The sequence below is a fragment of the Oenanthe melanoleuca genome, chromosome 2 (assembly GCF_029582105.1).
Source record: "Oenanthe melanoleuca isolate GR-GAL-2019-014 chromosome 2, OMel1.0, whole genome shotgun sequence".
In the NCBI taxonomy this organism is placed as follows: domain Eukaryota; kingdom Metazoa; phylum Chordata; class Aves; order Passeriformes; family Muscicapidae; genus Oenanthe; species Oenanthe melanoleuca.
The window spans coordinates 83,429,798-83,440,954 of record NC_079335.1 but is presented as its reverse complement, the minus strand read 5'-3'; the positions used below and the strand labels follow the sequence as shown (position 1 = coordinate 83,440,954).

The window sequence follows — 11,157 nt, the reverse complement described above, 5'->3', positions numbered from 1 at the left end:
CAGGAATAGCCCTGGCTTTCTATGTGAGCAGCCTCTGTGCCTTCCCCCTCCATCCTCCACCTTTTCCCTCTCCCCTGCCCTAGTTGCAGATCCTGCATGCAGGGTGCTGCAGAGCAAGGCTGTTGCAGGAGTTGGCTGGCAGGAGTTGCAGGAGGAGGTGTCAAATCAACTCATTCTTCTGAGCCACTTCATTCTTCATCAAGAGTGGGTTTGGGTGGGCTTTTTTTGGTTTAGGTTTTGGGTTTTTTTTGGGCAGGGTTGAGAGCAGGCAAAGTGGTGGGGACTGCAGAGGAGTCTGTTATGAAATCAGATGCGATTTTAGATGTCTGAAAGAGTTTCTTTAGGCTAAAGGCAGCTGAAAAATCAATTGCACTGTTGGCAAATGTGCTTCCAGCTGCCTGATGCCTCTCCTGAGGGACACTTTCAACCCAGGGCCCATTGCAATTGTAGTGCAGGAAAGGGCTTTCATTTGCTTTGGGCTAAGGACCTTCTGCTGCCCAGTTCCACCAGTGAGAAGAGAAACTGGAGATGATGTGGGAGAGTGACAACAGCATTATTACTGGTGAGTTACTGGCTGTTCCTTTCCCCTCAAATCCCCATGTGGGTCTGTGTTTGAAGATTTTGCTCAGAGCCCCATACTCCAGAACTATGGGTTTGCTAACAAATGGGCAGACTGTGCTGGCACAGAGTTTGCCCTTCAGGAGGTACTGAAGAAATAGGTTTAAATGGATCAAATTCTCAGAAACCTGGCCTGTGGCTTGTACCTTAGCATTTTAGGCTGTATTGTTTGTTTCATTTTGTTTTTTTGTTTGCTTATCTCCAAAGCTGATATGAAGAAAAGATGGAAACAGCCTCCTGAAGGTCGAGGTGAGACTGACCAACACCTGAGTGCTGGTGTTCACCAGCAGTAATAAATCCCTGCTCACAGGTGCTGGAAGTCTCTTCAGAGAAACAACATTACTGCAGGGAACAAACAACTAGTCCTGACCTTCCTTACACAGCCATTCTCTGGGAAAAAGTATCCCCTGAAGTCAATGTGCATTCTGCCTAGGTAAGGATTTTGAATGCTCAGTTTTACCTCAGACAGGAATGTTATCCCAATATAAACTCCAGGTCCATGCCACTGAAATACAAAGAGCTTTGTGTGTGCATTGTGCTTTGCACCTCCAGATTTCTAGCCCACGTTATCAATTTATTAAGGCCTGTGAAAGACTTACTAGATCTCTCAAGCATCAAAGATCAAATCTGCAGGGCACCTTTTTTTATTTTTTTTTTTTATTTTTTTTTTGCCAGGAAGCAGCCTCAAGAGTGGATGTGCAGTGCATCCTTTAATATCCCTTTAATACCACCAATTTATTTAACATTTTGGGAACTACTGGATATTCAAACTGATGGCTCCCAAGGCAGTGAATGAAAACCTCAAAACCTCAGTCAGCAAAAGTAAAAAAACACAAGTAACCAACCAAAAAAAAAATCATTAGTAACCATAAGAAAGAAACAATCACTGATAGTGATAGGAATTCTTTTAATGAGATTTATCCTGCCTTAAATCACCTATTTTGTTGCAGACACTGTCAGTAAGTTTCCTGCAGATACAGATATGTAAATGGTCTAATTCTGCCAAATGCAACTCTTCAAGAGGCAAACCGTGTGTCTAGTATAGTCTGTCTTTGTCAGGACTTCTAACAGTAATACTTCTGACAATAGTAGCAGCTTAGGAACAAGAAGGTTTGCAGTAAATGGTCAGTTTGGTATTTATGCTTCTTTTAATGCATTTTATTTTGACTGGATAGTGAAAGAGGTCTTATCCATTCCTGTGCTCCCCTGAGGCAGTTTCAATTTTCCAGTCCTCTGGCACAAGCTGCCTTTTGCAAAGGAATGATTCCTGTAAAGGCACTGCCTCATTTTGTTTCCCGTATTCCAAGAAATCCTTAAATTATGTTGTCAGATGAAAAATCCAGAACATATTTTGTTAGCATGGAACATTGGTCACATTAGTTTCGCAACGCCTCATTGAAGGATCCAATATGTCAGAAAATTGTCCTAAGCTTTGCTTTTTATTGAGGCTTAATAGGTGCCCTTGTCCCTTTTACAAGACTCATGATGCAAGACTTGTTTTTTTTTCTGTTGCCAAGACATTCCACTTGATCTCCTTCACCCTTACTCCTAGTGTCCATTAAATGGGAGTAGCCCTTTCAGATCTTTGAGATTTGTGAAAAATGCTACATGAGGAGATAGGCTTTATTAATTAGAAAAATTTTATTTTATTTTCTAGCTTTCATCAGAAGAAAAACACCTGGATTGAAAGGACAACAACAAATAATAGGTAAAGGATGCTCCTCTGCTCCTTCAGAGATCTGTTATGTAACAAAAAACATTCAGCCCTGGGTGCAAGAGATTTGTGGTTCACTTCCCTCTCTGAAGAAGCCTCATCATAAGAAGGCTGTAGCAGCCCAGCCTCATGCAGATGCTGCTCTGCAGGCATTTCAGGCTGTGAATTTCAGCCTGTGCCCTCAGCCAGACTGTCAAGGGCAGGTTGCAATACCTGTCCTCCTTGCAAAATCCCAGTCCATTTTCAGCCACGACGCTCACTGCCCCCTGTTTTGGTGTGCATAAAAAGTTTATTTAATTACCTTCCCTCCATTTTCTTTAGGTGCTGGTGATTTGCACTCTCTCCACCTGAATCAGATATCTGGTACATCAATGCTTAGAAGGCTTAGGAGAAGAAGAAAACATCAATATTTCACTGAACACAAAAAGTTGCACAACTCCCCAGACTTCATTTTAATGTCAGCTGTGCTTAGTTCGATGTTTTTCTTCTTCTTTTTTTTTTTTTTTTTTTTTCTGTAAGATGAGTGATTTCCACTTCCTTTTGAATCCCACCTGTGCAAGTAGCTTGTTTTTCTCCCTGTCAAGTGTTAACAAGGGTTTTGCTCAGGCTCAGCAGCCAGGCAGTCCTGGGGTGGCTGACTCCTAGGGAAGCCCCAGCAGGAGCAAACGAGAGCCATCCTGCGCAGCAGGCACAGCTTCTGCTGGGGCTCAGCTCCTGTCCCAGCTCACACTCGTGCTAAGTGAGTCCCCTCAGCAAATGCACCGCACACAACGCCAGGACGGATCCAGAGGAGCTGGATGCTTCACCATGGAGCTGCCCTGAGACACTTTGGCCCCTTTTGAGGCAGCAGAGCTGCAGTTTCGGACTCGCTCTGCTCACTTGAGCCCGCGCAATTCCATCCTTTGTGCGAACCACATCGTGCAAATGGGGGCACCGGAGTCACAGGGAAGTCGAGTTCCACGCGAGTGCTGGCATGAGCAGGAGCAGCAATTAACTCTAAATTCACTCTACCAGCCTGTCATTTCTGAGCTCTCCCCTGCTGCTCTGCAACTGGAAGCCTTGCGCTCCAGAAGAAGGGGAGAAGAACATTTTGCTCATGCTCATATTAATCAAGTCATCTTGTGAGCTGCTGAATCTGTGAAATTGTATCTCCCATGGAGTTCAGTGGTAATGACTGTCTTCGATGTGGACTCTCTGGTGTCTAATAATACAGTTACATTTCTGCAGTGGATGCACTCCCGGCATATTTTTTTCTCCTCTGCCTGCCTACTTCCACAGCACTTGTAGGCAGCTCAAACCTCTGAGACTTCTATCCCCTGTCAAGTTTGATCAAACTCAGTTCACAGGCTCAAAAATTATTTAGGAGGGACTGACTGGCACTTGCACAGACAGTGTGATCTCATAAGCCTCCTTTCCTTAGGAAACTAGGCTACCAACCTAGCAACGGGGTGAAAAAAAGCCATCCTGCTAGCAAAGAGGACCTAAACACCAGGAGGAAAGAGGGGAGGTGGGAGAGGAAAGTGAAGCTGTTTTGAAAGGAAAAAAACGCTGCCTTGTGGCTGCAGAGCTCTCACACGCTTCAAAGGCCAGCCTTGGAGAGACGTGATGGAGAGAATATTCTCCAGGAGATGGAAAGTTCTCTCATGAAAACTGGTAAGGGAGGGAAATGACCTGGATTCATCTCACCACCTGGCATGCTAAATGGATATCTTCATGGTAAGGATTGTCTCTGGTGATACTCGTTTCTCCCTGTGGACTAGAGGAACACACAGACACAATTAGCATGCAACCTGTATGCCTGCAGTATCTAAAGTGAGGTGTGTCCTGTCCCAAAGGGAATGATCTTCTTCCCCCTCTCTCCTTCAGACCAAAGTTTTCCATGGTGCTGCTGCAGGGTTTATTACTTCATGTACTACATTTGTATTTTAGAAAAGCTGCTGTGTGTCTTAATAGCTGCAGATATATGCATGGTTTTACTGGGCATTTATTATCACTTATCCTCTTTGCACTGAAACCTTTCCTGTCCTCGTATCTTACAGAATAAAATTCTTTAAATGAACTTTAATGGTTCTATGATTTTACTTCTTTATAAATTAGGGAGCTGCCATCCCACTTTTATTTGCTATCACACAATGTTTGAGGCTGTCAAAAGTATTATAGTGCATACTCACATAAATTGATATTTAATTTCAGTAATTATAATGTCACTAATTGTGGTTTTGCACCTGATGCAATTACTCACATTCATCTATGGAGCTCTTCTTTGTTCCTTCTAGATTTAGGCATTCCCTCATTCTTTAATCTTCCCTGCCTATGGTTGTTCATACTAACAGTGAAACTTGGAAATAAAAGCTCAGACCTTCCCATCAATTTCTCTGTGCCAGATGAATGGGATAGTTTGGGGTTCTGTCTGTATCTGGAGTGCAGGATATGCTCAAAATCCCACTGAGTATTTTACTGTATCTTTTTGAGGCTTAGAGGGGTTCCTGTAATCCAAATATTACACAGAGTAATTTTTTGTACTGGCCTACTCCTAAAGGTTTTTTAATATTTAGGGGGCTTTTTGCTTGTAGACTTTCACGTAAAATTACTCCAAAACTGCTGTGGCAGCCCCTTTCACCTGGCCCTTTCATCAGTGCTCTTCTCCCCACAGCCTTCCAAGGGTGAATTTTTAATGCCATATTCCCTGGGAAAGGGCTTCCTATACCTCAGCCATCCTCCTGTGCTCTTCTCCCCTATCTCTTCATCACATTGCTGTCAAGTTATAATTCATATAATTCAGCACTCAAGTTCCCACACTCTTTCCACTTGGTGCCTTCTAGACCCATGAGTACATATTACATATAAAGAGTATATAGCAGCAATTTTAATACAGGATAAGAAATATCTGATTAAAAATGCATACAAGGCATATCAGACAATTAGTGTGCAACATTCATACCTAATCAAGCATAATCCAGCCAGTGCCTGTGCTGCCATCAGACAAAGATCACTGGAAGGCAACTTGAGCAGGCTTTTCTAAAGGGAATAATTTTACTGGGGGGTGGTTGTTGGTATGAGAGTGATCTCCTGCTGCACTGGAGCAGACACCAGGAGAGAATGGCCACCTGAGGACTCCCAGCTGCATCCTGTCTGCAATTTTCCTTTCAACCTTGAACTTGGTGTATGCCACCAGCTACAAAATCAGTGAATAAAGCATGTGCTTTATGTCTGTCAACCTGCCTCAACTTTCTCTGTGTTAAAGTGCAAAGTAAAAAAATAATCTGGGCTTCAGAGTTCCTGCTCTGCCCCAGCAGAGGACTTAGGCATCTCAAAGATGCCTAAGATTCATTAGCCTCTGGGTTATAGTCCACACAGAAACTTCTTCTGGTTCTATTTCATTTAAAAAAAAAAAAAAAAGAAAAAACAACCTAAAAAAACCCAACCTTTTGTGGGCAGTACATCTTTATTATTATTGCCACATGTCAATATTATTGCCATCCATTATTTCACTTTAGGAGTGGCTTTTATTATTCTAGCTTGAAAACTGTTCCCGACTGTCCTAAATTAAACCAACTTAAATTTAATTTAACCTGAAGGGAATGGTTACCTCCCAGACAGCTGTTATGCTGCTCTCTGCTGCTACAAGTGTGTGGTGTTGCAAGATTTCACATCCTATGACATAGCCAAGGCTTTTGGGATTGGGTGTCCTTGTGGTAATGAGCACTGACTTCACTCAGTTTTTCTAGTTTAACTCATCTTCAAAAACCAGATTCACCACTTGGTACAAGTGTATGTACTCAACATATCATGTCAGAACACTGGGTCTGAGCTGGGTGCCCAGTGGGCAATGAGGTACCATGACAGCAGACATGTGTTAGGCAAACTGCTGTTTCTACAGGTTTTTGAATAAACTTTTATGTTTCAGCTTCTTTGGACCAAGACCAAGAGGTCTACACAGGTGCTCTCTAGGAAAAAAATGCCTAGAACAACATTAAAATGTAATTTGTGCTGAAGTGTCTGAAGAACTCAACCTTAAAAATAAGGTGACTCACCTAAAGGAGAACCTACAGACCTAAAAACAAATACATCTGAACAAAACCTTGTTGGTAACAAGTATTTCCTGATGATGTCCGTCATCAGAAATTGCATGGATCTCACAAGGACATAATGATCTCTTGTGGGTCTCTCCAAGCCTTTTTCACAGCTTTCTAAAATTCCAATGTGATAAATGAATGTTGTCAGGAAATACTTGTTCTTTTAAAAGATTATGCTCTTTGCAGAACATGTTCTCTCAGTTACGTAAACAATATTATTTGGTCATCAATCTCTGCCACTATTGAATTAATGAAAATGTTTGCTGACCAGCTTTTCTGAAGACTTACTAGGGCATAGACTTGCTAACAAACACGTGAGGTTGCCCTGGCACTGGAAAGTCAGTGTGTGTTGTTTTGGGATCAGAGTGAGAGAAGAAGTTCCAGGACATGAAGCTGTGTTGGACATCTGCACACAGGCTGCTCAGTAAGTCCTCTTAGTCAGATCCACCATGTCCTCAACTGGCTGCTCTTCTCCTCCAGGGCTTTTCTGCACCACACCTTTCCTCAGCAGCTTCACAAACTAAATTCCCCCCACCAACCATAAATGAGACCTTCAGATGTCAAACCCTCTAACAGGGATAGTGTGTCCTGATCCTGAAGAGCTGGTGGTCACCCAGCAAAAGGAGCAGATCATCAGGCAGTGGAGCTTTAGTATTTTTACACCATGACAAGGAAACTTTTTTATCTCAGGTTACTTACATAAGCTGCCTCAGAGGATAAAGGTGTAGGAGGAAACACAGTCAAGAGGTAAAGGTTTACCCTGGATATTTATATTCAGTGCACAGGAAAGATGCTTGGTGACATGCAGATGTTTGCCCCACTTTTTTGTGTAAACAGCACCTGGCTTTAGCATGTGAACATAGCACCTTGTTTAGAGGATCTGGGGCTGCATGAACTCTTCATTTGGCACCGAGGAAAGAAACTCCTTGGAGGCTGTGGAGCCCTGAGACAGAGCTTTAAATATGTATTTAAAGGTCAGACAGCAGCTCTGGCAACTCATTTTAGCTGTTTTTTTCTCTGGCATATTCCTAAAATGGGCTTAGACTCTGGATGCACATGTTAAAGAGGATAGCAGAAACAAAACCTTTTATGATCATAAAAGTGGAGTTTCAAGTCTCATAGTTTTTGAGAAATATAGCTCTGGAAAATGAATTTAGAGCAAAAGAATACACTGACTGCAGCTGGGAGTATTGCACATGGTAATGTGGAACCTACCTGAGGAATAGACAGAATATATTTCATGTATTGTGGGCCAGGTCAGAGAAACTATAAATGAAACCATCACAAAATTTCCTTGGGTTTGTGGCACTGGTGGAAATCCTGAGTGCTTCTGGAATTGGTTTTCAGATGTTTCAGATCCTCTCTGTTCCCAGGGTTATTACAACTGGAACTGTGGCTGCTTCAAGTTTAAGCCCAGCATGAATTAGAGTTTTCAATATGATAATTATATAATATCAAATGTTCTTAAGCTGTTGTACAGGTATGGGTTAGCTGTAGCTTTGAGTTCCATGTGTTAACTGCCTCAGGGTTGGATTGACAGAAAGATCATTTTTGAAAGAAAATAAGAACTAATGGTTGTGTAGAAAAGTGTGAAGGTAGGTCATTTTTAGTGTGTTTTGTGCTGTATCCCATCACCTATACCTGTCCTCCCTCAATGGCAGGCTTGGTTGTACGCCTAGCCAGACTCCCTTAGGTAATGTTTATGGACTTGAATCTCTGAGCCCATTCTGACACAGCCCTCAGCAGCTGGAGGAGCCCATCCTGAATCTCCCCTGAGATCAGCTGATGGAGCAGTGCTAGATAATGCAAGCTCCCAAGTAAGTTTCACATGTAGAGTTGCAAATCATTCCTTGAGAAGTTTGTATTCTCCCTGCCTTGTCACTCCACATGCCAAAACTCTTCTGCCAGCTTTCCTCTGAGTCCCATTTCTGTGTCCTCTTTTGCACGTTCAGATCCCAGGACAGGCTGAGCCCAGGTGACAGATGCAGTGGGGCACCAGTGAGCTGCAGGGTGGCAGTGACCCTCACACACTCACCCTTGGCCAGCTGTCCCCTGGAGCAGCTCCTGTGCTGGATTCCACCCCACAGCACATGGGAATAGAGTCCCCGGTGCCCTGGGGCAGGAGCTGGCACAGGAGCAATCCCAGACCCTGTCCATGACACAGCTCTGGGTGGGACAAGCCTTCATGTTCCTGGAACCCAGCCTGGCATTGCCTTCTGGGAGCACCTGCTTTCCTCTAATCATCTCTGTACATACCTGCAGTGCCCTAAAAGGAACAAAGTGGCCAGAGACAATCTGAAAGCATGAATAGTACCCACAGGTACTTTAATCCTGTCAAGGGTAGGGTGTTTTTCCACTTCTGCTTATAAATTAGAGACCAGAGACCTAATTACCTCACAACTTTCCCTAAGATGATAGCAATTATTTATTTTAAAGTGCTTTGGGTTAGGCTAAGAGAATAAAAAATATAGAGGAAAGCCAAATTCTGAGTTTTGTGGCTTTTTATTTCTGCAGAAGTACATTGCTGAAGGATGTCTGAGAAATGCCTGGAGCCCTTAGCTGCCTAAAGGGGGCAAAAAGAGGTGAACAGCTTTGTCTGCTGAGTATGAGGTTATGCAGTGATAGATGCTCCCAGATGACTTGTCAAGTACTTCTACGAGAAGGGACAAATACAGAATAAGAGCAGCATCACTCAATAAAATTTGCAAAACTGAAAGATGAGAAGAGAGCATTTGCAACCCACTAAATGTTTCTTCATAGCTTTGTTGCCTGACAGCTTGGCTGAGCAGCAATACCATGATCTGTCACAGGCTCCTGTGGAAAAGTCTCATCTAGCTCTGGGCTTTTATTTGCACCTGGAACATTTTGTCAAATGCCTTTTCATTTGCTTGCCTGCTCAACAGGTGCACACAGCAGCCAGTATTCTTAACCACAAGCAGATAATCCAGCTAGTATTAATGGTTTAGTGCAGCTTCCCTATGGCAAACCATGGTCCAGACTTTAACATGCACAGCATGAGTTGAAGTCATCCATAGGAGCTTCAGCAGCCCTTCCTGAAACACTCTCCCACTGCTGGCAAGGGCAGCCAGAGCCCTCTGAGAGAGGTCTGAGCAAGTGTGGCTGGTTCAGCTACATCATATCTCAGGGCTGAGCTGTTTCCAGTCACCTCTGCCTGATTAACACCCTGTGAGGAAGCTGCTGTTGAGAAATCAGTGCATTGTTCCTGCTTAACTCAACCCTTGAGCTGCTCCTAAGAAACAGCAGTGGCACTTTTTATTTGCACCTCACCTTAATCAGTGATAACCTGCAAGTGTGGACAAGTCCTGGGATATATGATTCGCTATCTTAGAGGAGTGAGAGCAATGTAATGAATATGCTGAGTGACCCAAGGCAGAATCTTCTACCCAGTCATTTCATGAAGGGGATCTGAAATGAATTTTACCTTGGAGATTTTGGGAAAGAGAAATGGGCTTGTTTTCTTCACTTGATCAGTAAAAACAAAGGAAAGAAACCTAAGGAAACCAAACCAGCATTTCCATGGGATACCCTGGTTGCATTGTTCTTGCAGAATAAATTGGGGAAATACTATTTCATTCTCACATAGATTGTCTCCCACAGATGTTTCTCACTGCAGAGGGCTATCTGTTTTTTGGTGGCATCCATATCTGTGGCAGGAGCACTCATGGATAGCAGTCATCCCTCAGATGGAGGAGGAGGAAGCTTGCCAAGTTACCTGGGCTCTCATCAGTCAGGCTGAAGATGGGCATTTAGATATTCACTCATGTATGAGAAGTAAATTGCCTTGGACCTAATCTTTCATATGTCCAGTAATTGATAAGCATCCAGAGGAAAATGGCATTTCTGGGAAGAGAAAAGAAGCAGCTCTTTATTGAGTGTATATGCATGTGGCTTGGCTCCCTGAGAAGAACTACAAGGGCCAGGCTTCTATGGCCTTTTCCCCTGAATAAGCCACGTTGTTTATCCTTGTACCTTTATAGGGCACCATTGCCTGGTGTTTGTTTCTCCCTTTTTCCTCATGGAGATGGGCCAGAGAAGCCTGTGGCATTTCTGTGAGGGCTGCAGTGCTGCAGAGGTGAGATCCTTTGTGCAGATTGACAAAAACCATGGGTTGTGTGGGCTGGGGAAGGTCTCCTGCCCTCCAGTGCACCAGAGCTGGGCGAACAGTACAAAATCACTGGCATTTTCCAGGGGTTATAGCCTTTGGGCTTTGTTTTGTTTGCAAAAGGAGACAGGCAACCTTGTGGTAGTTAAGATGAATCATTTGCCTCTCTTGCTTTTTTTGAGCTGTGAGTGTCCATTTTTACGGCTGGACTGGCTTCTGAGAGTTGATTCACATCTGGACTGTTTTCAGGAGCAAACCATAGGCTCAGTAAGATGGGTCAAGCCACAATAAATGAGTTGATCATTGACCTTGTCTCATTTTCCTGTTTGTGAATTACCCAAGAATGCACTTGCTGTTTTCCAAGGGTAGATCAACCTGGTTTAAGTAAAATCTGTGGTTCTTTGCTTTACTTTATTTAATGCCTGGAAGGAAGAATCAGAGCCATGGGAATAATAAAGCAGTGTGATCACGAGCACCATGCAAAGCTCTAGAGAGGAGGCATGGCAGAAGACACAGCAAAGGTCAAACTCCACTGCACTTTTTTAATCTAAAATGGGATTTTCTTCGTGTGTATGTGTTCTTAAATGACCTTTGTTTTTGTAATGAGTCTCTTTAAAAAACCTGAG

At 43.3% G+C, this 11,157-nt stretch overlaps 1 long non-coding RNA gene across 1 annotated transcript; it reads left to right on the top strand.

Annotated features, from left to right (window-relative positions):
* Positions 1 to 237: 237 nt before the first annotated feature.
* Positions 238 to 3,007, top strand: LOC130250000 (uncharacterized). The gene is made up of 4 exons (XR_008839877.1): positions 238 to 562; positions 826 to 1,051; positions 2,276 to 2,326; positions 2,654 to 3,007. It is a non-coding gene; the product is annotated as an uncharacterized LOC130250000 (long non-coding RNA).
* Positions 3,008 to 11,157: the final 8,150 nt, after the last annotated feature.